General features: G+C 41.2%; 1 long non-coding RNA gene across 2 annotated transcripts; it reads left to right on the top strand.

The window, feature by feature from the left end:
• The first annotated feature begins 8,008 nt into the window (after positions 1-8,008).
• LOC140704576 (uncharacterized) lies at positions 8,009-23,309 on the top strand. 2 transcript variants are annotated; one of them, XR_013541032.1, is made up of 4 exons: positions 8,009-8,190; positions 8,753-11,912; positions 19,777-19,958; positions 20,895-23,309. It is a non-coding gene; the product is annotated as an uncharacterized LOC140704576 (long non-coding RNA). The 2 variants fall into 2 exon arrangements; XR_013541031.1 differs by lacking the exons at positions 19,777-19,958; positions 20,895-23,309 and having other exon boundaries at positions 8,753-15,320.
• Positions 23,310-25,074: the final 1,765 nt, after the last annotated feature.

The following is a 25,074-nucleotide window of genomic DNA, read 5'->3' as shown; positions in this document are numbered from 1 at the left end:
TGAGCGTTTCCTATGTTCCGTCGGCTTTGATTGGCCTTACCGATCTTTTTCTTGACCGCGATTGGATGAGGCCGTGCCCTCTAAAGTCCGTTTAGCTGCTTCTCATTGGTTAAGGGTTTCTAAACCTCCCCCAATTCCAAATCACCGCCTCCGAGTCCTAATCCCCTCTCTGATTTGGAACGTGGCATTAGCTGGGCACGCCTGCCTAGGTCTAAGCCGGGCATGCGTAGTGCAGTGTGGCGGAGAGACCTCGTTCGTGTTTGATTCTGACTGGGCCTGGTTCAGCAAATGACCCGGAAATGCTTGGAGGGGTTTCCGGGGTTGTGGTAGAAAAGAGGCGTGACTTCAGTATGGGAAATATTTAAGAAAGAGGGTGAAATATACCGGTTGTTGGAATTAAGTGTTATTTGACTATATATGTGTCTCGTACAGTGTATATACATCAAGAGCACTGGGGGTGGGGAAGGGGGCCGGCGGCAACATTTCGTAGTGTGTATGATGGGAATGTCCTGTTTGTCAAGAACAACCCTTTCGTGTTAACATTTGTACCTTTAACGTAGTTCTGTTCATGATGATCCAGCTGAGCTTCCTTGGGACTCCGAAATCATCCCACGTGCTAACTCTCAAATAAGCGCCCGTCACCCTTGCAATGCCGCGTTTCTCAAGCGTTTCCTTCCTTCCATGTCTCTGAGGTAGAATTTTAACAATATTATACCTTGCATATTTATTAGTAAGGAGGACCCACTTTGGTATTTTATATACTTATCTGTGTCCGAAGCATACTTAACTGGGAGTAAGTCCACTTGAAGTCGTCCATGCACTGTTGCCAGTTCTACTCATGCTTGGCTAAACTCCTATCGCCCAAGTCCATAGCACTGCAGCAAATATGCTGATTAAAATCAAGATGCAAAAAGAACTTCATACTAAGCGACCTGCTAAAGAGTATAATTTATCCGAATCCAGAACAATGGTCTCAAATTTGATTTTATTTGTTTGATTTATATATTGTCTAATTAGTGAATACACACTACTCTGGGCAGTGTACAGGGTAAAACACAAGTCACCCAACCATTACCGCCAGCTTCATTCCTGTATCACATAATCAACACAATAAAATAGCCAACACAAATCTGGTTGGAATACAAAGGGAGCCTAAATTTCAAATAAAAAATGAGTAGCATTTAGAGAGATGTTCTTAAAGGCTGCCTTATATAATTTTGCCTTGTGTAATTTCCCAAACATTGGGAACAAGGATGGTGCATGTCAGTTAGCAGTTGGGCCACCACCAAGAAAACAGAATTCCTTGTTATAATCTTTCTAGCTTCCCTTGGCATGGCCATCTTTAACACTGTGGATTGGGAGGAGTGTGTGAAATGAGTAGCTGTTTTTTGGAGGGAGATGCTCCAAGTATATTGAAGTCCTAAACTGTTAAGAGCTTTATAGGTTATAACCAGCACTTTTAATTGATCACAGAAACTGATAGGGAGCGAGTGCAATGTACCAAGACTAAAGATATATGTTCAAATGTACTTGTCCCAAAAATCAGTCTGGCTGCCACATTTTGAACCTGCTGAAGTCTCCTGTACTGTTTTCAACAGCTGCCCTTCATAGACAGCTTTACAGTAGTTATTTTTTCAGATTACTAATGTGTGCACCACTGTTATTAGGCATTTATAGAAACTAGATAGGTTGTTGTAGGTTTTTCGGGCTGTTTGGCCGTGTTCTGGAGGTTTTTCTTCCTAATGTTTTGCCAGTCTCTGTGCCTGGCATCTTCAGAGGACAGGAGTAGAACACAGACAGAGTTCTGTCCTCTGAAGATGCTGGCCACAGAGACTGGCAAAACATTAAGAAGAAAAACCTCCAGAACATTGCCAAACAGACTGAAAAAACTTACAACAACTATCGGATCGCAGCCGTGAAAGCCTTTGGGAATACAAAATCTAGATAATTTCTAGAAAATCCACTTTGAAAAGGTGATACTACAATTCTTATCTATTCAGTTTATACATATCAAATAATCTAAACTTTGTGAAATTACAAAGATTATCTTGGTAGTACTATACCTTTTTTTTTACTAAAACCAGACATCCTTCCTTCCTACTTCTGAAAGGTAGGTAGTGATGGCACCTTGGGTTCTTTTTAAGCAGAAAAGCAGGATAAAAATATATTAAATAAATAAATACTTTTTTAAAAAAATAAATATTTTAGAATAAACTAGTGGGTGATGTATAACCACATTTAAAAACCACAAAACATGATAAAAGCATAGAATAACATTAAAATAAAAATTAACCATTAAAACTAAGCAGCACTATATAGAGATAAATCCAGCCCACTCCCACCTCCAGCTATCCTAGATTATAATAGTTATTTGATGTCAAGTGGTGGTCTTTCCAGAGCTTTTCAGGTAGAAGGTACTCACCAGTGTTTAGCAGTCCCTGTTTCTAGAGGTAATGTGGGACGGTGCACATTGTCCAAGGCTGCACATGTGGCGACACATACAATCCTATCAGCTATACATATTTCATGTTATCTTTATTGGCCCCTCTATTGAGAGGCACAGTGGGAATTCAAACTCATGACGTCCGGCTCCCCAGCCATTTGCTCCAACCCACTGAACTATACTAGCTCTACATGAATTATAGTCCAAGATAAAGAGATGGCTCTTTAGAGGCCACTTGAAAGATAACTGTGGCCCAGAGAACAAAATATACTCTGGCTGGACTCTCCCTTCTTCCAGAGAGTTGTTTGCTACCAACTGTCTTCTAGAAAAGTTCCCAGGAGAAAGTTGGAGTAGAAGAGCCCAAAAATTGCATTACAGACTGTTCCTATTGGGCTGTTCCCTTCATGGGGTTTGTTGTGAACATCCAGGTCCCTTGGCTGAGAAGGAACTTTTTTCCCATGTGGCAACAGCAGATGCTGGTACTGCTCCAGTGACACTAAGGCCAAACACTATGTGTTGAGGAGGTTGTAGATCCACATAATTCTGTGTTCTCCACAGTTCTGAAACTATGCTAGCCATGGAGCTGGTGCAGTTAATTTCCATCCTTTGAAGAGTAAATGAGACAAGGAAAAAATAGTTGCTCCCAACTTCCATCTTGCCCTGTGCCTGCTGTGGTACAGTGGTTGCCGCCTTGTTGATTTCTGCCTCTCCCACCCCACATCATATAGACAGGAATCTTCTACCCGTGAAGAAAGCAAAGTAGTCTAGGTTGCCCTGGCGTGATCAAACTCCACTATGGGTCGTTTTTGCAGTGTCACCTTCTTTACTGGCCAGAAAAAAAGGAAAAAATATGGCTTCTTAATGCCTCTATGAGCAGTAATTCATTCATTTGACATAGGTTACAGTCCCACACCTGTTTAACACCAAACAAAGCAAAGAATTTTAAAACTGGATGTTAACTTACAAGACAGTTCCAAATTCAATTTGCCCTCCTATTTTTGAAGGTTCTTGGCGCCTTTGAGGGGCCCTAAGTGCATAAAATTGGCCCTGGACTTGCTGAATTTACCTATCTCTGCTACATTAAATAAAATCGTTAATAAAGAGCCATGATTTTGAAACAGATTTGCCTCAAGGCTAGCTTAGATTTGTTTACTAATTATCTTAAACTTGCTAAATCAAGCCCCTATCATTGTAGAAAACACTGGAGTTTTTAAGGGGTAGTCAAGTCTGCAATGGAACTTATTTCTAAGTAGATATACCTAGTGTCTGTCGGTCTTGTCTGTTGGTCATCATGATTAGGAATGCAATAGTGTGGATTGTCTTGGTCTCCTTTAACACATCCTTGCACTTGATTATCTTTTCTAGTTCCTTCATTACTACCCTTCCTAGGCTCAGTCTTCTGATTCATTGCCTGCAGTCTCCTTTTGGATTGAGGACTGAACCAAGATCTATTTCACTTTCTTCATTAGCAACACTAAACTTGTGTAGTTCTTATGTAGTTGCAGTTTTGATTTGTCACTTTCTTCTTTCACTTTCCGTAAAAGTAATTTCAAGTCACTGTTGCTTTCTGCCAGTAAGAGGGTGTCACCTGCAGGGATTTTTGCTAGCTTCTTCATAACTGCCCTTCCAAGTCTCAGTTGTCTTCTGATTTCGTGTCTGCCATCCCCATTCTGATTGACTATTGAACCATGATAAAGAAAAACTTTAGTCACTTCAGTTTCTCCCAGAGTTGGTTTGATTTAAATTTTAGAAATTGGATTTTTAATGATTTAAATGACAATGTTGTTTTTTAAAAAAAATTAATTAATTTTTATTTAATTAATTTAATTAATTGTGACTTTTAAAAAAACTGTTGATTTTTATCCACCCTCTTTATGGCGGAGATTATAATTATTTTGTAGGGTTTTTAATGTAATTCTGCTGTTGCACTTTCTTCATCAGCTGTCATTGCTGTTTCTGGCCAATATAAGGGTATCATTTGCATCTCTTAAATTATTTATGTTTCTTCCTAGCTCCTCTGAATCTAATAAGGTTTTGATGTGATGTGTTCTGCATATAGATTGAAAAGACAAGGAGATAAAATGCATCCTTGCCAATACCCTGGAAACTGGAAGCTATTCTGTTTCGTCTTATTCTGCCCTAGAAGTCATCTCTCATACTATGGCACATCCATATCTTTTCTAACAGTTCAGAGGTTTTCGTGATTCACACAATCAGGTGCTCTGCTGTAATCTGTAGAGCACAGGCTGATTTTCTTTTGAAATTCTTTGGTGCATTTAAGAAGGCAGTCTGAAAATATAAATATTTATTTATTTATTTATTTTATTTTATTTTATTTTATTTTATTTTATTTTATTTATATCCCGCCTATCTAATCAGTTAAGATTACTCTAGGTGGCTTACAACAGCAAAAACGACAACAATATAATTAAAAGCAATTTTACATAGAAAAACTTTCAACAAGATGGGACAGAACTAGGGAGTGGAAGAAAAGGGGAGATCAGGAGCTGGCAAAGGGGAAGGCCTGCCGAAACATCAATGTTTTAGTTGTTTTTTGAAAATGCCCAGCGAGGGAGCCGCACGAATATTAGGAGGGAGGTTATTCCAGAGGCGAGGAGCCACCGCCAAGAAGGCCTGATTTCTTGTCTTATGTTATGTAATATGTTTATTAGACAATTGAATTCTAACAAACAGGCATTAGATTTTGAGTTCTGCAGACTTTTCTAGTAGCCAATATGATACTTAGGGCCTTTTCCTTTTCCAAATCCAATTTGAACATCTTATCTTTCTGGCTGCGTGTACGGTAATCTCTTTGTTGCAAAATCTTGAGCATCACATTGCTTCTATGCAGATTTAATGCAGTGGTCCTATAGTTACCATATTGTGGCATCTCCTTCCTTTGGGATTGGAATGAATATTGAATATCTCCAGTCTGTGGGCCATTGCTTTGTTTTCCCTGTTTGTTGGTATATTCTTGTTAGAATTTTGATAAGCTCAGTCTCTGTAGCTTAAGATAGAATACCAAGAAAACGATCTACTCCTGATTAGAGATGGGCACGAACCACTCTGTAGTTTGTCAGTTCAGCTCAGTTTGTTTACCAGCTCAACAGGTGTTCCATGGTTTGGCGCCTCACTCCTCGGATGGGCGCCCACTCAGAGGCAGCAGCCTGGTTTCCCTGCCCCGCCTCCTTCTGGTGCTGCATCTGAGTGGAGCTGGTAGGGCAGTGGTGTCGAACTGTGGCCCTCCAGATGTTCTTGGACTTCAACTCCCAGAAGCCTTCACCACCACCTCTGCTGGCCAGGATTTCTGGGAGTTGAAGGCCAAGAACATCTGGAGGGCCACAGTTCGACACCACTGTGGTAGGGGGTGGGGCTCAGAAGCACCAAAGAGCTCTTTGGCCGCTAAAACGAACCAGGACAAAATGCCAGACTGGCAGTTCGTGTCCGTCTCTATTCAAATTGCTTTGAGAACAGATTTCACTGTATAAAACTACAGATTCTTCATCAAAAGATTATTGTTTGAAGGATTCAGTCATCCTTGCATCTTTTCTTTATAGTTTTGCATTATATTGTTTTCATCTTACCTTTATCTTGATCCGATGCAATGTTCCCCTGTGGCCCTTTCAGCGTTCCTAATCCTAAGTGCCAAAGAATGCTCTAACTATCGTACAATTGCAATCATTTCACACGCTAGCACGGTTATGCTCAAAATCCTACATGGTAGGCTTCAGCAGTATGTGGACTGAGAACTGCCAGAAGTACAAGCTAGATTTCGAAGGGGCAGAGGAACTAGAGACCAAATTGCTAAGATGAACAATCCTATCCATTCTAAAAGAAATCAAGCCTGCGTGCTCACTGGAAGGACAGATCCTGAAGCTGAAGCCCCAATACTTTGGCCATCTGATAAGAGAAGACTCCCTGGAAAAGACGCTGATGTTGGGAAAGTGTGAAGGCAAGAGGAGAAGGGGACGACAGAGGACGAGATGGTTGGACAGTGTAATCAAAGCTACCAACATTAATTTGACCCAACTCCAAGAGGCAGTGGAGGACAGGGGAGCCTAGAGTGCTTTGGTCCATAGGGTCACGAAGAGTCAGACACGACTAAACAACAACAATCCTAATTTAAAATTCCCTTTCATTTTTTACAATTTATGGAAGATATCTTTTGTGTTTTTTTTCTTTTTAGTTGTTCTTTTTTATTTCTTTGCAAGGCTTACTATACTAGTTCTCTTTGTCCCTATTTGCAAGTCATTAAAAAGTTGGATCATTAAAGTTATATTAAAACCAGCTAATTTATTTGAAAAACATCAACTTAATTCTTGTTCAAAGACCTTTCTTTGTAGTTAGACCCCCTGGATAGCTGTATAACAGTCTGGATACGTTTAAATGGTTCTTAATTTGGGGCAAGATAGTGCTACAGGGGAAATAATAAAATAAGTTCCACTGTAGAGAGGAGGAGGAGGAGGAGGAAGGCTCGTTTCTCTAATGCTTGACTACATTTCTGTTATGCTGATGTTAATCTTTTCTTAGACTCGAGGATATTTTCCTCAGCCGAACTGGTTTAGCTGTTCACACAGTTCTCTTTCTTAATCATGGTGTGCATGCATGGACTAGGGGTGAATGGAAAAGAGCTTATTAGACTTGGTACTTCTAGGACACGTCATCACAGACTCAGCTCACCGGGTGCCCTCCCTGTAAGAACTAGCCAACAGCTCAAAGTCCAGTGCGTCTGTTCATTCAAAGAATAACAGGATGGACTAAGCTAGCAGAAGGCCTTAACCAAAATGCTGATTTCACTCTCCAGGGAAATAAGTGGGGCTAAAAGGTGGATGGACTGTGCCTTGGAGGTGGCAAAGAGGGGTGGAAAAGTTGCTTCAGTGTAAGAACGTAGGTTTAGTGCAACAGAACCAAAGCCACTGGATTGTGATAAAACCCATAAGAAACTTAAGGGGCTCAGATTGTCGCAGGTTGTTGAGCATTTAGAATAGGCAGGCCCATATTGTGCCTTTGTAATCTGAAGGCTTGGAGCCCACCTATTATGTCTGCTACACCAGCCCTCAATAACCTAATTTTCATAGCCTGCCTGGAAGCTCCTCCCCACATGCAATTCGTGGAGTGTTTGGACTTCAGTGAGTCACCTGCAGAGGAACCTGATCCAGAGCTTGATTGATACAGTATTTGTTTTCAACATGTATATTCAAAAGCGAGCTCCCACGACTTCTGGTGTGACTTACTTTTGCACAAACTTACTTAGAATTCCCATAGTAAGATACAAATGGTGCAGATCAGGTACCTTCTTCTAATTTACCACTATTTCCTTAACGATAAAAGTCCATCTGAGCAGAAGACAGTTATTTGGCTGCATTCAATTAATCTTTATACTTTCTTTGGGCAGGCAAAGCTATAGTTGAGCAAATGTTTACGAAGAACGTGTACTCTTCCCCTTGCAGGAGGCTTCACCTTCTTCCTCATCCTACTCCTCCCTTCCCCCACAAATTGTTTCCTAATCTAAACCAGTTGCCCATGCAGTCCCTTCTCTTTTTCTCTGGATGGATGTGTCCTAACCTGTTAGGTTAGAGCCCTACTGTCAGGAAAGCAAGTCGTTGGTCAGAAAGCCTGAGCTGGCTAGTTGCAATTGGTTGAACTCCAGTGCTTATTATCTTGGGCTGGGCCTTGGCACAAAAGTGCTGAAGGCGCAATAGTTCTTATTTCCTCCTGTCGTCGTAGGCGTTATTTTGCTTTTCTTGGTAGGTGTCATAAAAGGAAGCCAGGGATTAAAATATAAATACGTATCTGTTCAGTTTAAGGGACAGCTGTTTGTCAAATAAACCAAACTCCTTGATTTCCATAGTTTGGTATCTGCAAGCCATATCATCCTCTGCTCTTCAAGCACAACCAGCCTGGCTTGTTTTACCAGCTTCCACAGCAGTTTATATATGTTCCTGCAGCTGCTGCAATTCCAGCTTCTTTTCTGACAGAATTTTAGTGTGTTTAGTAATAGCTGTGCAACAGGGGGAGAAATATCTGTTTTCAGTAGGTATTTTAACCACAACTTGGTACTGGTTTTAACTTGTTTTAACATTATTGTGCTGTGTCATTGCTGTTTTTTGTTTTGTCTTTTTAGGTACTGTTGTTTGCCCTAAATTTATCAGATTAGCCTTAATTGCCATAATTAGCTGCTCTGGAACCCTTTGTGGCTGAAAAGCAAGCAAAACCTGGCTAAACTATAAATAAAACAGCACAGTGGCTTCCTCAGTTACTCTGCTTCGGATAGATTGAACATGTTGAATCCTTCCTTTTTTTCTACAGCTTTTCTGGTTGTCTGGATAGCTCAGTGGCTAAAATTCCTCACTGAGTTAGCATTTTTCCCAGAAGAAGAGCCAACTTGTATAGCCTTGGACAAGCTGCACAGTCTCAGAGTGCTCCCAGAAGAAGAGGATGGTAAATTGCTTCTGAATATAGTTAGACAATCCTAAAAGAGCCATAAGTTAGAATTGATTTGGGAGCACATAATAATATTATATACAGCTTTTAAAGATTTTCCAACTCTGCCATAAAATGCCTGAGAACCTTTGAGCCTGTGATGTGTGTAATTGACCTCTTTTTCCAAAAAGGGGTACAGCTGGGGATGTCGTGAATCAATCCAAGATAAACCTAACAGAAGTTTGAATGTTAAGAACCTGATGTTTTGGTACTGATAGACCCTGTACATCCATTTTTCTAAGATGAAAGGCTAGTTCCTGTGTTAGTAGTACCTGGAGATATTAGTGGCTGATTAAAAGTTATTTTTAAAAATATTTAATCTCACATGCCAAGACTAGCAGCTGAAGTTTTTCTCATCACTTCATTGCAGTGCTAGGGGAAACCTTGTGCTTAATTTCTGTGCCAGCCACTTTCTAAGACAAAGGAGCAGAATTGTTTGTGATTTAACTTGTGAAACTACAAATACTAAGCAGAATCTGAATTTAATTAAACAGTGTTTTTCCCTCTGGATAACTAGCATGATTCATAGTCTGTTTCAGGCATCTGTCAGTCAAAATCAAATCTGGCCTGTATCCACTCATTTGTAAGCACTGTTGAATTCACGGGTGCCTACTCCTACTCTCATAGGCATAGGATTGCTGCCCATATGTTTCAACTCAGAAAGAGCAAGGACACGGTTATAGTATATTTTATGCCTAATGTGCTATCTCAGTCATAGAATGGTGTGAGTTTAGATACCAGTAGTAATATTATACAGAAGCATGAAGAAACCAGTGTCATAATGAAGCCGGAGCAAAAGCCAGAATGAAACCCCTTAATCTCTACTGCAGTTTAAAGTCTAATATTTTTTACACTGTCCTTAACACAATTCTGTTGTGTCATCATCCCGTTTGGACTACTGCAACGTGCTCCGCGTGGGGCTGCTTTTCAAGAGGCAGGTTCAAAATGTTGCAGCCAGGCTTCTGACTGGTGCTGATTATAGGGATTATGTAACTCACTTATTACAACAGCATCACTGGCAGCCAGTCTTTTTCTGGCCCTAATTTAAAGTACTGGTTATCACTTACAAAGTGCTACATGGTTTGGGTCATGGCTTTTTGAAGGATTGTATTGCCCCATATGAGTCTTCTCGGATTTTAAGATCTTCTGGGGAGGCCCTATTCTTGGTTCCACCATCTTCTTAAGCTTGCTTGGTGAGGATAAGAGACAGGGCCTTCTCGGTGGCTGCTCCCAGGCTTTGGAATACACTGCCCCAAGAAACCAGGCTGGCCCCCTCCCTGGTGTTCCTTCTATCATCAGGCAAAGACCTTTCTCTTCAGGCAGACCTTTAAGCACCACGTTAACTCAGGTACAGTATTCTGGTTTTTAGCCTACAGTTTTTGAAATGTTTTCCATTGTTTTTATACTTGCTTTTTAAAGATCTTAATGTATGTTTATTTGTTTTTTTTAATGTGATATCTATATAGTGTTTTTAAATCTCTAATTTTATGTGTTATGAGCTGCCTTAGATCCCCTAGAGGGAGAAAGGTGGTATATAAACCAGTCATCAACTCCACCTCAATATCCCCCCCTGCTGTATGCAGATGTTAGTAACAAGGTATATACTATGGAATGGCTAGACAAGATTCATTTTGATGTCTGTTTGGAGCACAGGTAATCAGCATTCTGGAAGGGCAAGCAGTAGCAGAAGAATACTTTGGCTCTGTTTATATAATACATTGTAGTGACCAATTTGCAAGAGTCCTGTTTACAAACATCTCAGTTTCTTTCTAACCTGAATACAGAAATGTTATCCTTTTCCAACTAGTACCACTTTCTGAATCATAATACTATGCCTGTGAGTCCCAAAACTAGATTATGCTGGGTGTGTGAGCATTAAATATGCTGCATATTCACAGCAATTGATACCAATAAATTAGAACAGCTTCATGTTGCCATTTATTGACTTCCTAATGACTTCACTGCCTTTCAGTCCCATACCAGAATTTTGCTGTCTTTATTTACCAGACATTTTTTCCTGGTATGTTTTGTTGGTAAATAATCTGTTTCCTTCCTTCTGTAGTACAGTACTGTACTTGTTACTACAAAATACTGTAACTTTATTAAAAGTTACTGTGTTTCAGATCTCATTTCCCTTTCTGGGGTTTCCGGAAACTTATGTACAGTACTGTAGTTTCTCAAGAGATGCCACTTATTACATCAGTTCCATAGCACCTATGTCTTAATATATGCATATGAAGGCAAAATGCCAGTGGGATGGTCTCCCCCTCTCCCCATAACTACATGTCCAGTAAGTAATGTTAATGAACTGCCATTCTTAAGCAGCTTTAGGAAACTCTTATTAAGGTACTGTATTTCATAATCTAGGACAAGATTAGATTATCAACAGCAAATGAGAAGCACTTTCAGTGGAGGTGTAATTGTTAGTGTGAGTATACGAGTGTGAGCAATACAGAGGGTATCCCTTTTTTCATCTTGTTGGGCATATGGTAGTGCATTTAGAAGACATCTACCTTATCAGTTGGGATCCAGCTAGCCATCCTATTCCTCATCTGTTGTAAGATTGCCAAACTTTGGTTCCATAGCAAGAACTCAAAGCCAATGGGTATTTTAATCTTCCAGTGCCCCATGTAGAGAAACAAGAAGTACTGTATCTAATCTAGCCACATTCCTCAGCATGCCTAGATCTAGATATGTTGTCTGAATGATCTGTACTGTACTGTAGCTATCTTCATTGATAGCTTCTATGGCATTATGCTCCTGGCTTGGAGACCAGAATAAATGAGCATGAAGGGTGGTTCAGTGACTATAACAAAGGGACATCCCTCCTGCTTGCACTGTTGGCATTTCCACTGATTGGAATGGGGCATGAGAATAACACCTAGTCATCAAGGTATCTTGCTCACACAGTTTCACCAGAACTTGGAATGTGAGACAACTGGCACTCCTTGTAGCCTCAGCCCAGCCTTTTGACCACTGCTGTGAGGTAAGGAATGAAAGCAACTGCATAAGGACTTGTATTCCCCAGTCCTGGAGCCAGACATGCATATGCATACTCTTGTTCCAGTGCTGAAAAGGAAAAAATCTCCCTCTTTGCCATTCACAATTCTATATGTGCATGTTGAATCTATATGGGGGGTAGGGTTTTGTTTGTTTTCTTTTAATATGTTTTATATGGTTTTAATATTTTTAGCTGTGTGCTTTATAATATTTTGTAAGCCACCCAGAGTAGTGTCATGCTCACTAAATGGGCAGGCTATACATCTAAATAAATAAATAAATAAATAAATAAATAAATAAATAAAATATGTTCACTTAGTTTTGGATTCATCTAACAAGCTACAACCCCTTGTGGCATTTGCTGATACAGAAGATACTCAAATCCAGGGGCCTTTGAGAAGCTTTTATTTGTGTGTGTGTGTGTGTGTGTGTGTGAGAGAGAGAGAGAGAGAGAGATGTGCTATATACATATACATACATACAAATATATATATATACACACACACACACACACACACATATAATTATATGTATCACACACACACATACACACACACATAATATGTATACACACACAAACACCTATGTATGTATATGTGTATGTATGTACGGTATATATAGCACATAACACTTTTCTCTGATTGCGAGTCTTGCTGATGTCAGTACGTGGTCTTCCTTCCTTTTTCGCATGATACAATCTTTTTATTTGCAGTTTGACTCTGCTACATGCCAGGGAATGATCAGGATTACAATCAGCACCCTGATAACTGTGTGTGATCGTAATACTAGGAAGGCTAGAGTGTCTAGTGAGGATCAAATCAAGGTGGTGCCAATGCTTCAATCTTGGATGTCTCCAAGAGACTCTGTGTTGAAGCTTCATATTAAAGAATGTGTTGCTGACACAGAGACCATAATAGCAGCAAAACTCCAGCAAGCGTTAGCTATTTTCGTTCATCTTCCCAATGCCAAAACGGCCTAGACAGGTGGACCAAGAGTTGTGATCAGCACCAACTCCAGTGTTAAACTCTCCAAGAATGGACAGCGGCTCAGTCTCAGGAATTTTTTTGATGGTAGCTGCCAGATCGTCATAGAGTTTGTCTTTGACGTCTATTGTAGACAACAGTGTTGGTGCATATGCACTACTGAGGGAGACCGGTCCTGCTGATGAGTGGAGCTCCAAAGACAGGATTCTTTCACTCCCTGCAGTAGGTGGAACAGTGGATCTCAGCAGAGTATTTCTAACTACAAACCACAAAGCCAACACCATATTCCCTGGTCACATTCAATAGTTTTCGCTGCCAGAAGAATGAGAATTTTTTTCTTTCACAGAGCCCAAATCTGGCAATCTCGTCTCTTGCAGGGCAACAGTGTCCATCTGCAGCCTACTCAGTTCCATGTCGATGACAGCTGTCTTGCATGTGTTGTCTATTTCCTGCAGGTCAATAGAAAACCCAGGAGTCATTGTCCAAACATTTCAGGTGCAATGACCTGTCCCACCGTCGGAAGTAGCCCCTGGTGTTATGCTCTATGCCAATTGAGCAAAGACTTATAACCGGTAACTGCTGCTTCCTGTGTTGTTTCGACACTGTATACAAAGCTGTAGTGTCCTCTCCATAGCATGAAACCTGGGTAAAATAATATGGAGGATAGACTGTTACCCAAGCAGAAAATCCCCCCTCTCCACATCACTGAAGTAGTCCAATGGAAAGGCAAGAGCCAATACAGCTGGTTCCAGCGTCATTGCAGGAGTTGCCAGAGCATGACTGTACACAGTCAAGAACTGCCTCTGGGACTCCGGCTCCGGATTTTGCCTCAAGGTTAACTCTTGAAGCCTTTTCCATCAGTGGATATAGCCACAAGGCAGTGGAGGTTTGAAATCGGAGTTTTCCTTCTCCTAGATGGGCTGCCTTCCAAAGCTAACGAGCCCCACCTACCCAGTGGGTGCTTGAGGAAACTCTTCCAGGCCCAGCTGTTGCAAATGCACCTGAACAATGGGAACATTTCAAGAATGGACCGTCTTGTTCACATTTGGCAAGAAGACCAAAAAGACGGCAGACTGGTTTGAAGCCCATTTGGAGGAGTTGATGCCAGCCATCGAGGAAAAGAGGAGAGTTCTAGCAGCATACAAAGCCCATTCTAGTGAATACAACTTGAAGGTTCTGAATGCATAAACAAATGCTTATGCTAATCTACAACCTCTGGAGATTGTTCAGACCAAATTTGCGAGAGCCATTCTTGGAGTTCCACCTTGTACTTCCAATGTGGCTCTTCGCTTAGAGGTTGGGTTAATATTCATTAAAGCATGGGCTAAAGTCCTTATGGTGAAATACTGGCTAAAACTGATTTTTATTAGAAGGCTTGGCCCCACTGATCCTACTAGATTCCTTTCAGTTGGAGTGGAAGAGGCATATAACTGAAGAGATATCGAAAATTGGCTTTCCCCCCAGTATACTTATGGCAGTGGGTCTCACGGATGCCATCAAAGTGGTGAAGTTAAGGGTATGGGACACTGAACTACAGGATCATGTTGGGAGTTAGGGAAATATAACTTTCTTAAGAAATCTGCTTTTATCACCTCCTCGTATTTAGCCAGCACCATGTCATCAAAAGACATAAGGGCTTTTATGCTAGCTAGGCTCAATGTATTTCCTTCTAAGCTTCTGGAGGGAAGATTTTGAGGTTTGCCTACATCAGATTGTCTTTGCCCTTGTAATAGTGATAAAGTTGAATCAGTTGGTCATGTTCTCCTTTTCTGTACTTGCTATCGGGATCTCCGTATGGAGCTTTTATCACCTATTATCTGTAAATCTCCCAGGAGATCACAAGAGGATTATGCCCAGTTGCTACTCTCTGACAATACTCCTTATATTGTGAGGCAAGTGACCAAATTCTGTGCTGCAATGGTTATTCATAATCAGATGTTTGGGTAGGTGATTTTAGATGGATAATACAACGCTTATAATATAACACTGGCTGAGGTTTTACTTATATTAAGGATATATGATGTTATTAACTGGAAAGAAGGGGTTGTTTCATCATGTTTTAATGGAATTTTATTACCCTGATTGACTTTACGAAACTATAATTATATGTATCTATTTTAGTATATTGATTTGGTTTTACTGGTCTTTGACCGTAATAAAGTATTCATTCATTCATTCATTCATTCTGAAATGCATGCAGGACTTCCTCTTTGCCGATGATGCAGCTCTTGTTGCTCATTCTGCTGAAGAACTCTGTAGCGGGCCACTCTGAAGCCTCTGTCAACTCAGGCCTCCCAGAGTGCTCACTACTCTTCTTCAAACTGCTGCCACCAACCTATCCTTAATTCTCAAAAAGGACAAGTGTTTCTTTTAAAACAAAAACTGTATTTATTGATTTGACAAAATAAAAAGGAGTAAATCACAGGAAGTAAATCAAGTTGTTAATCACGGTTTTCAATTACTAAATCACACAGACTTTCCCCTCACTGACTAGCTCTCACAAATATGTCTCACTCTCTCAAACAACTCCTCTCATCTTCCAAAACTCTCAAAACTCTCCCTCTCATACATCACACACACCCCTTATATAATCCAGCTCCTCTCCCTTCTGCACCACCCTCTGTCCTCTCATTGGCTGATGTTCCCCTGCCCATCTGTGACGGACAGGTGAGAGCAGAGCTGTATGTTACAAACTCCAACAATTTATGAATCATTTTAGTAAGGCCTGCCAAGATTTTGGATTAACAATCAGCCTGAAGAAAACACAAGTGGACTCACCTCCCTCTATTACCATCTCTACACAAGAACTGGAGGCTGTTCATTATTTTGTGTACTTTGGCTCAACAATCTCTGACTCTCTCTAGACGTCGATCTGGATAAACACATTGGCAAAGCAGCTACCATGTTCTCGACTCACAAAGAGAGTATAGCTGAATAAGAAGCTGATGGTATATGCCAAGATCCAGGACTATAGAGCCTGTGTTCTGAGTACACTCCTGTACAACTGTGAGTCCTGGACCAGAGGAAGTTGAACACATTCCATATGCATTGTCTCCTATGCATTTTAATATCACCTGGCAGGACAAAGTTCCAAATAGAATAGTCCTAGAATGAGCTGGAATTGTTAGCATGTATACATTATTGAAACAGCGACATCTATGTTGGCTTGGGCTGACAGTTAGATTCCAAAAGATCTCCTGTATGGAGAATTAGTGCAGGGAAAGCGCCCCAGAGGGAGACCACAGCTGCGATACAAGGATATCTGCAAGTGGGATCTGAAGGCCTTACGAATGAACCTCAACAGATGGGAAACCTTAACATCTGAGCGTTCAGCCTGGAGGCAGGCAGTGCAACGTGGCCTCCCAATTTGAAGAGACCCTTTTCCAGCAGGCCGAGGCAAAGAGGCAGTGCCAAAACCAGCAAAATCAGGGAGCTGGACAGGGGACAGGTTGTATTTGTCTTCAGTGTGGAAGGGATTGTCACCCTCGAATTGGCCTCCTCAGCCACACTAGACGCTGTTCGAAGACCTCTATTCAGACCACATTACCATAGTCTCCCGAGACTGAAGGATGCCTTCACACGTAACACATATATATTTGTGTATGTTAAGTGCTATATATATTCATGTCCTGTGCCTCCACATTGTGCTCCCGAATGGTAACATAGAACATATTTTTAAGCTTTGCATTGCGGGAACAGAGCTGCCAAATGGCAATTTTTAAATCATTCCTTTATGCAGCTTCTGAAGGCTTTATAGGACAAAGGGGATCTCTAGCAATCCCTGGAACCTTGAGGAGGGGAGAATAGGAAGCTTTTAATTTCAGCAAAAGAGCCACATCATGGCTGATGAGATCATCTGAATTGTGCAGGAGGATTCCAGTCAATGTATCCTACTTCGTATTTCATCTGCTGCATGCTTTGGCTTGAACCATCAACTGAAACCTTTGTCCCTTTTATCAAGAAAGTGAGGAAATGGAAAAAAATGAAAATAATCATCATCATCTTAGAACGGAAGAGCTGGAAGGGACCCTGTGGATCATTGAGTCCAGCCCCTGCCAAGAAGGCCCAGTGGGGAATTCAACTCGCAGCCTCTGGCTCTGTAGCCAGAGACCTAAACCACGGAGCTATTCAGCAGTTCATTGTCCAACAGAAGCTCGGCTGCTTCTGTTACTCTAGTGCAGCAGCGAGGAATACGTTACCTTCCAGATGTTGTTGGCTGAGAAAAAATTCATCAGCTCTTGCCATACATCCCCTAGCCTTGGCCTCGTGTTACATGTGGTGAAAATATGCTCCTGATATAGAAGGGGAAGCCCCGTCTTGTCACCTGAAAGATGAAGAGTTTTGAGCACGGCCAAAAAGAATGTTACATTTTCTTGGTAGTGTTGGGTTGTGCTATGATGCGATGATGCATAGGCAACTGTTCCTCTTCTAGGCAGGCATATAGCCGTTGACTTGGCCAATAACCGACTCTTTCAACGTACCACCAAAGAAAACCAGGAAGAAAGTAATAAAGAAAACTCACAGGAAATGAGTGAAGTCTGTGCTGCCCCTTCTTGCAAAACATCAAGTAATGCAGACGCCATTGGGGATTTTTAAAAAATAATTACTAAGCACCTGGACCAGCTTGTTTAATTTTACAGTCATCGTCTTGGTCTGTCTTCCACAAGGGGTATATTTACATTGGCTGCCTTGTTCCCAACATCTTTATCTTCAGTTTCAATCCATATGCTAGGTGCTCTTTAGTACTTATGTTTGTTGTGGCAGGCAACAAGCACGTGGATGCATTTACATGGGTGTCAACTTAGGTTCACTGGAAACACCTTTCTCTCTTTCCCTGCCCCCACCAGGATGTACATGTGAAGATTTGCAGGATCTTCTTTTTCCTTTGCTTTTCACAAGAAATGTGCTTAGACCTCGTTGCCTGGTCTGTGTGGTAAAGATCTGACGGTCAAAACAGATTCTAGACCATATAGGTTTAAGCCACTTTTGCCTAAGAACTAATCTCTCATCTACTTGTGTACAATCATATTTGTGAAGAGAAAATATTTCTTTGGAGATAGATGCAAGCATTCAAACTTTACCAACTGGGGCTCACTCTGAAAGCAATCCACTATGTGATTTCACTTAAAACAGGGAAGGGTTTTGTTTCATAAATAACATGAGAAAAGTATTTTGGATAAACAAGAACTAGGAAGGCAATTTACTGTAGGAAAGTGAAAACAAAACCGATGCATACACTTAAAGTAGTATTGGTGCTGCACTTCCAATTCCAAAATTTCTCATGGACTTCCCTGCCTGTCAATCCCCTGCACCTCCACTCTCTCATATATGATTTGCTACATCCTGATCCGTTGGAGGCAGAGGCACATGTGAGCAAGAACTGGTTGTAGAGATTGGAAAAGTTACGATTTTGGGGTTCAAGTCTGTGAGTGACACAGGCCATGCCATTGGTGGTATTGATGGTGGCTCGGTCCACCGGCAATAACTCCATCAGCTCCAGGTGACCAGTATGACCAGTAACAGTCTTTACTAAATACAAATGTAGAAGAATGTCACACCTTTATTAGACCACTAAATTTCAAATCATATAATTAGTGTAAGCCTCCGTGGAATAAAAATCAACTTCGGCAGGCACACACCAGCAAATTTGTGAGTCGTGCAGAAAATTATAAATGAACGTCCCAAAAATACATAGCAAAGTTTGCCAGGCAAAATCTTAAGGTGTGTTTAAAGCTGGTTATAGGCAGGATGTGGGGGGTTGGGTTGAATGCTTCACCACATGCCATGTAGTTGGAAATTTCTACAGTATTCAGACAGAGGCAGTCCATCGCTCTGCATAAATCTCCCCCTCCCCAACACAACCTGTTTTGGAAAACAAGTTTCCTTAATGGCTGGGGGTGGGGGGGAAGGAACCATACAAGGACATAGTAGTTTTTTTCTCAGGACACTGGGATAAATTTTGGTGTTGCTTACCAGGTCAGAGCCAATTGAATTCAGACTCAACAATAGGAACAAGACCTGGAACGTTAGCTCTCTCTGTAAGGTTCCTGGAGGATTGAGTTCCATGCAGCAATCCCCCTGTGAGCATTCTTGCTTACTCTCTTCCACATCCCCTGTCCATTCAACGGAATCGGTTTCAGACTCAATATGTAAACCGTCAACATTTGTTTCTGGAACTTCAATATAATTATTTAAATCAAATTTGGATTTCGTCTCTTCCTCATCCAATGGGGTAAGGAAGGGGTTGTACTCTTGAACGGAAAACTGGTTGTTTATGACTGAGTCCCAAGGTCCCAGCTGGCCTGGCCTTTTCCAGTCCATCAGCGCTGGCCCTGGTGTTATACTGGCAACAAGAGCGTGGTTGCTTTATCTGGGTACTTTCCTCCTCTTGTTCTCCCAGCTTATAGAGTTCCCAGATCTCCTTTATTCGGTTCTCTTGGTTCCATATAGCACCATCCACCTCAGCCTTTTCTTTCTCTTTCACCCTTTGCCTTCTCCTCCCATCCCCACTCTTGCTTCCTTTTCTCCCCACTAAGAGGGTTTCTGTGGGTTGGCTTCTCTTCTCCTCCTCTCTTTTCTAGGGACCATCAACCTTTCTCACTTGTAGGTCCAGGGATTCTCTAGCCAAATCCATTCCCACCCTGGAGGAAGAATCTTGGGTTGTCTTCTGTACTCTACATCTCCAGCTTTTACTGTCCCTCTCCTCAAGACTCCCTTCTCTTTCATATCCTCTTTCTTGCCCATCTTTCTCTCCCCCCCCCCTCCGATCTCCCTCAGGGGCACTTCCTCCCTCATAACTTTTCCTAGGAGGTTCCACTCTATGGCTTAATCAGTTTCTGTCTTCTTTTGTTTCTCCCCTTTCTCTAGGGGAATGGATGGTGCTTGGGCAAGAGGGATATGGTTCTCGCCTCTCTTCCCACACCCCCAGGTACTGTCTCTGGGAGGAGAGCGCCAGTGAACCTCACTGGAAGCCACAGCAGTCCCAGCATCAAGAAACGGGAGAGAAGAATAAGTCCTGGATCTGTCTGCAATTGTGTCAAGGATGGCTGGTACAACCTGCTAAGGCATTTCTAGCAGGGGCTTCCCTCCCCTTCCCAGATTCTCTTTTACCTCTTGCATTGGTGCTTGTAGCACCAGCACCACAACTGGGTAGGGGTGGATGCTGCTGCTCTAGTTGGCCTGTATGGACACCAAGGTGTGGTTGGCTGCAGGGGTCTATCTTGTGGTTCCTACGTAAGGCCCCCTTGATCGTGGCCCCTTCCCCTGCCAGATGGGTGTGGTTGAGGGACTTCTTCCCAGGACTTTGGTTCCCAGCTACTTTCCACCTCCCCAGAGGCACAAAACAAGAGGTCTCAAGCCTCTGTTGCTTCCCCTCACGTCTCCTCTTCCTCTGAGATTTCCACCAACTCTCCAAAAGCCCCAGACTCTTCCCACTCCTCCCCTGCCACTATGGACCATGCACATTAAAGAAATGAAGTTAGGATTGGAAAGAGTATCCCCTTGCTCCTTGCCCTCATCTACTCTGGTTTCTATTAAAACGCTGTGGTTTAAAGAATTAAATTCTCAGTTCTTCCACAGAAGAATCTACAGCTGGTTCTCCCAAGTGTTCTTCATATCAGCAGTATATGAGGGAGGGTTGGAGCATTTTTACTGCTGCCATAATAAAATTCTTGGGAGTTGGAATGCTTAATGGACTACATTTTGTCCACCCCTGCTCTAAGGATTTAAAATGTACTGACAGAACAATACTGTGAGGGACAAGGGCTTAGGTATAAGGGTTTTTACAGCACTTCATTAACTAATTTGATTTACTGCTTCTGGCTGGGCTGTCCTTTCTATGTCTGTTACTAACATGGCCAAGCAGGCCCTCAAGGCAGCTTTCAAGATAGATAACTATAAAACTAGCATAAAACAGAGTATCAAGAAGGTTTTAATTCAAAGAAGACCAGTAGTTGATTTGACATCTATTTTTTTTTCTGCTGAAGTAAAAAATAACAGTAGAGAAGCAAGAGAAACCAAGCAGAGCAATCCTAAAGCCAAGAAGGCTGGCTGAGGTGCCTTAAGAAGATGCTTTGTCCCACTCCGCTGGCAGAGAGACAGGTATGCCTTGATTTTGCTGGATACTCTCTGCCATGCAGGCAAAAAAACTTTTGCCGATGAAAGATGCCCCATCTGTTCAGCCAGATTGTTGGGATGAAAATCACTTTTAAAGGGCAGGTGGAGATGTCCCACATCTACATGTCCATGTGTTGAGGAAAGATGGTTGACTGCCTTTTACTGAGTCATACCTTTGGCCTATTGAATCCAGTGTTGTTAAATCTAACGAGCGACCGCTTCATCCTTTAAGGCTGGATTCTTTCCTAGCTTTCTTGGAGATCCCTCATATTCCCTGGAGCAGCCTGCCATCCAAGTACTAACCACACTCCTTGCTTAGCTTCCAAAAAGAGAAGATATTGGTGCATTCGAGGTAGCATGGTACTATGAACAAATGCTGAAAGAATGACATTGCTTGATACAAGCCCTGAGACTAATGAATTCTTTCCTTATATACTAAGTGTGAAACAAAAACAGAACAAGAACAAAAACGCATTCTCTTGACTTCCCAGCCTGTCCACAGCAAAATAGCATGGCAGTGGATGAGTCTGTGGTCACTGCACAAGCCAAAAAAAATTGACTTATTTATTTTCTTCTACCTGCCAGTAAGGTGCAGTTGCTCTGGCTGTTTGCCAAAACATCCAGCTACCTGGCCTCTGAACACCTGTTGAAATACATGTTTAAACTAACTTTCAAGAAGGAAAGGTGGAGCTGGCTGGGAATCTGTCCTAGGGAAGGAATGCAAAAGGGAGGGTGCCACTATTAGAAAATCCACGTCTCACAAGATATAAGGGAGGCACACTGAGCAAACCATGAGGAGGCTGATATAACAGAAGGTGTTTTCTAAAATAACTTTGGCTCGGGTGGTTGAGCAATTTAAATCTTAGAAAGTTGCTATTATTTCAAAACCAGAGTCAATGTGATGCAATCCAAATATTAAGTGAGGCATGCATTTTTTAAATAATTTAGGTTTGATATCAGGTACTTTGTTGAATAAATAAGGTATTTTTTAGTGTGGTAAGAGCCAACAGATCAAAATCCAAATGACTTAAGAGGTGACTTTTACAAACAATAGAATTCATTTATGTTTATTCTTAAAGTATACATAACAACCTATGATCTTCTGGAGTAAGTCACCAGAAAAAAATATATATATAATAATTGAATTGATAACACCGGTCAGTGGCCAAAATGCTTCCAAAATAAATTTAGTCAAACTTTACTAATTCTGGATCACTGAGAATCAAAATTATGCTTAAAATTGCTGATTGGCTCTAGTTTTCCTAATATGCTATTGGGTCAGTATATACGACCCTTGGCTTGGGAATGGCAAAGGATAAGTGAGATATAAAGGGAAGGGATCTCAATTTAAACCAGAAATGACTAAAATATATCTTTGACTGAATCTGTTAATAAATCTATGACTGGGTTTGGACAGTACTTGCTTTTTAGGCAGAACAATTTTTGCCTGCAACATCAATGGTGTGATGGCAGCCCTCAACATTGTTCATGGTCCAGAGGAGTGGAGATTGTTCATTGAGTCATCAAAGATGAATCTTAAAGCTCTTTTGCTGCATAATGGCAATATTTTCCCATCAATTCCAGTTGGTCATGCAGTCCATGGGAAGAAAACATATGATAACATGAAACAACTTTTGAGGTGCATAATCTATGACTAACATCAGTGAAAGCTTTGTGGCACTGTGAAGGTTGTTGCTCTCTTACTCGGTCTGCAGACTGTATACACAAAGGACTTTGCTTTCTCTGCAAGTGGGATAGTTGTGTAAGAGATTCCCACTACATCAAGATAGATTGGCCACTATTCATTTGCTGACAGTCATCGGAGTCTGGAAGAAAGTGTTGAACGTCCACCACTTGTTGAATCAAGGAAGATTTTGTTACCACTTTTACACATCAAGCTGGCTCTAATGAAGAACTTTGTCAAGGCCATGGACAAAATACAAGCAGCTCTCAAGTACCGCCATGGAAAATTTCCAAAGTCAAGCTAAGAAAAGGAAGGTGTCTTTATTGGTCCTCAGATTTGTGAACGTCTTCGAGATTATGCATTTGACTATGCATTGCATAGCAAGGAAAAGACGGCAAGGAAAACCTTCTGGTTAATGGCAATACATTATCTTAGAACCAGTGTAATTAACTGTTGTGTGAATATTAGTTATGTTCAATTCACTGTTGGTTTTTGTCTCTTACATAGTGTTGAAAATAGAGAAAAGCATTTACAAACATTGTTATTCAAAAATCCAGGTACTTTTTGGCTAGACCATTAAAATAACTTTCTGATGATACCATTCCCTAATCTACCTCTTGGTGAATCAAACACATACAGCTCCATGTTCAGATCTGCCAGAATTTCCTAACCTTCCAGTAATTCATCAAACCTGCCCCATCTCTTCCTATACCCTACTTCTGGCTCTCTTAATTTGCCAGGTATTTTTTAAATCACAGGCCAGTCATCATAGCTATAGCATGCTAGTAGCCTTCATGCTACAAAAGAATTAAGGAACAGCAATAGAGTAACTCACATCACCTCAAATATCAGTTATAACAGTGGTTCTTAACCTTTGTTACTCAGATGTTTTTGAACTGCAACTCCCAGAATCCCCAGCCAGCACAGTTGGTGGTGAAGGCTTCTGGGAGTTGCAGTCCAAAACTCCTGAGTAACCCAAGGTTAAGAACCAGTGAGTTATAACACGAGTTTTGCCAAGTATTTTATGAGTTAAATTCTTGCTTATTGGAGCTTATACTGGTACCAAATCTTTAAATTAGCTTAGGGCTCTTAAGTATCTGTCTACCATAACTATAAACAGGTTAGTGAGAGTGGTTAGGTGTAGTAGCAGAAACCAGAATACTTGTTCTAATTGAATACAAAGAAAGGAGCAGGCAGTACCTTTATTAGACCTCTAAACAATCAGTCATCAAGATTTTGTGGGTCACATTCACTTCCTCAGGTCATGCACCAACATCTTGTGGATCATGCAGAAAATTTATGTAAACGAGAGTTCCAAAAATTCATGGCAGATGGTTGTGCCAAGTTTACTTTTTAGGGATGATTTAGGAAAACAAAAACCCAGACTGTATGGGAAATTTGGTTTTCAAACTATATACCCCAAGTAGCTATTGGCTGGATATCACCCTCCAGTTCCTCAAACAAAGAATCACCAGGTAACATTCATGTGTTTCCCCACGATAGCCTTCTTTTGAAACTGCAGGGGAACAGGGCAACACAAAAACCCAGAGGCCTCTATCAGGGAATTATGGTTAAAGTTTAATTTACCCATTAGATGCAGCCAATTGGAACCAATCTAAAGTCAAATTAATAATATTGCCTAGTGGCTAAAAGTTTTCCTTACAGAAAGAAACAATTTTATATCACTTTACAGGCTAGCACGTTTGTTATAGCACAATTGTTCATGGAGTAAGTCCACATTAACAGTTGCATTAATTACGTAGCAGCTTCCCATTGTCTACTAAAAACCAACAACTAAAGTCACCCAACTGAATCCATGGCATTGTTGCTAAACTGATTACATTATGGAGAACAAATGTTCTGTCTGGATAAGCCCTCAGCAATTGCTTTTTGTTGGCCTCTTTCATCCTTATTTGTTGAGAATCCAAGTAGTCTGCAGGAGCCACAGCAAAAGCAGTTATCATCAACATAAAGTGTAATAAAAACAAAAGACAAATGGATCAAGAATAATTGCCAGCAGCTTCTGAATGACTTGCAATTACTCTTGGGCCATTTGTTTCTAGCCTAAGTTCAGACTGGCAGAGCTAACGTTTCTGGTCATTAGAACACCACTTTCTGAGTCATAGGGTTGACTTGAGAATGAGAAGAGGAGATACGGAACACACAGTTCTCTCTTTCAAATCTCGTTCTCTGGTAAAATTAAACAATTGTCTGCCCATTCTGTAAAACAACAACAAAGAAAACTGGAGTCTGTGGGCATATCTTACAATTCTGCCAACCCTGCCACTAGAAATTCCTTGCTAATAGATGTAAGGAGATGTTAACTGTAACCAATGGCCTGAAATTCCCAGCATATTTATAGCAGT

This window comes from Pogona vitticeps, chromosome 2 (assembly GCF_051106095.1).
Source record: "Pogona vitticeps strain Pit_001003342236 chromosome 2, PviZW2.1, whole genome shotgun sequence".
In the NCBI taxonomy this organism is placed as follows: domain Eukaryota; kingdom Metazoa; phylum Chordata; class Lepidosauria; order Squamata; family Agamidae; genus Pogona; species Pogona vitticeps.
The sequence above is the reverse complement of the archived record's forward strand: the minus strand, read 5'-3'. Positions and strand labels throughout refer to the sequence as shown.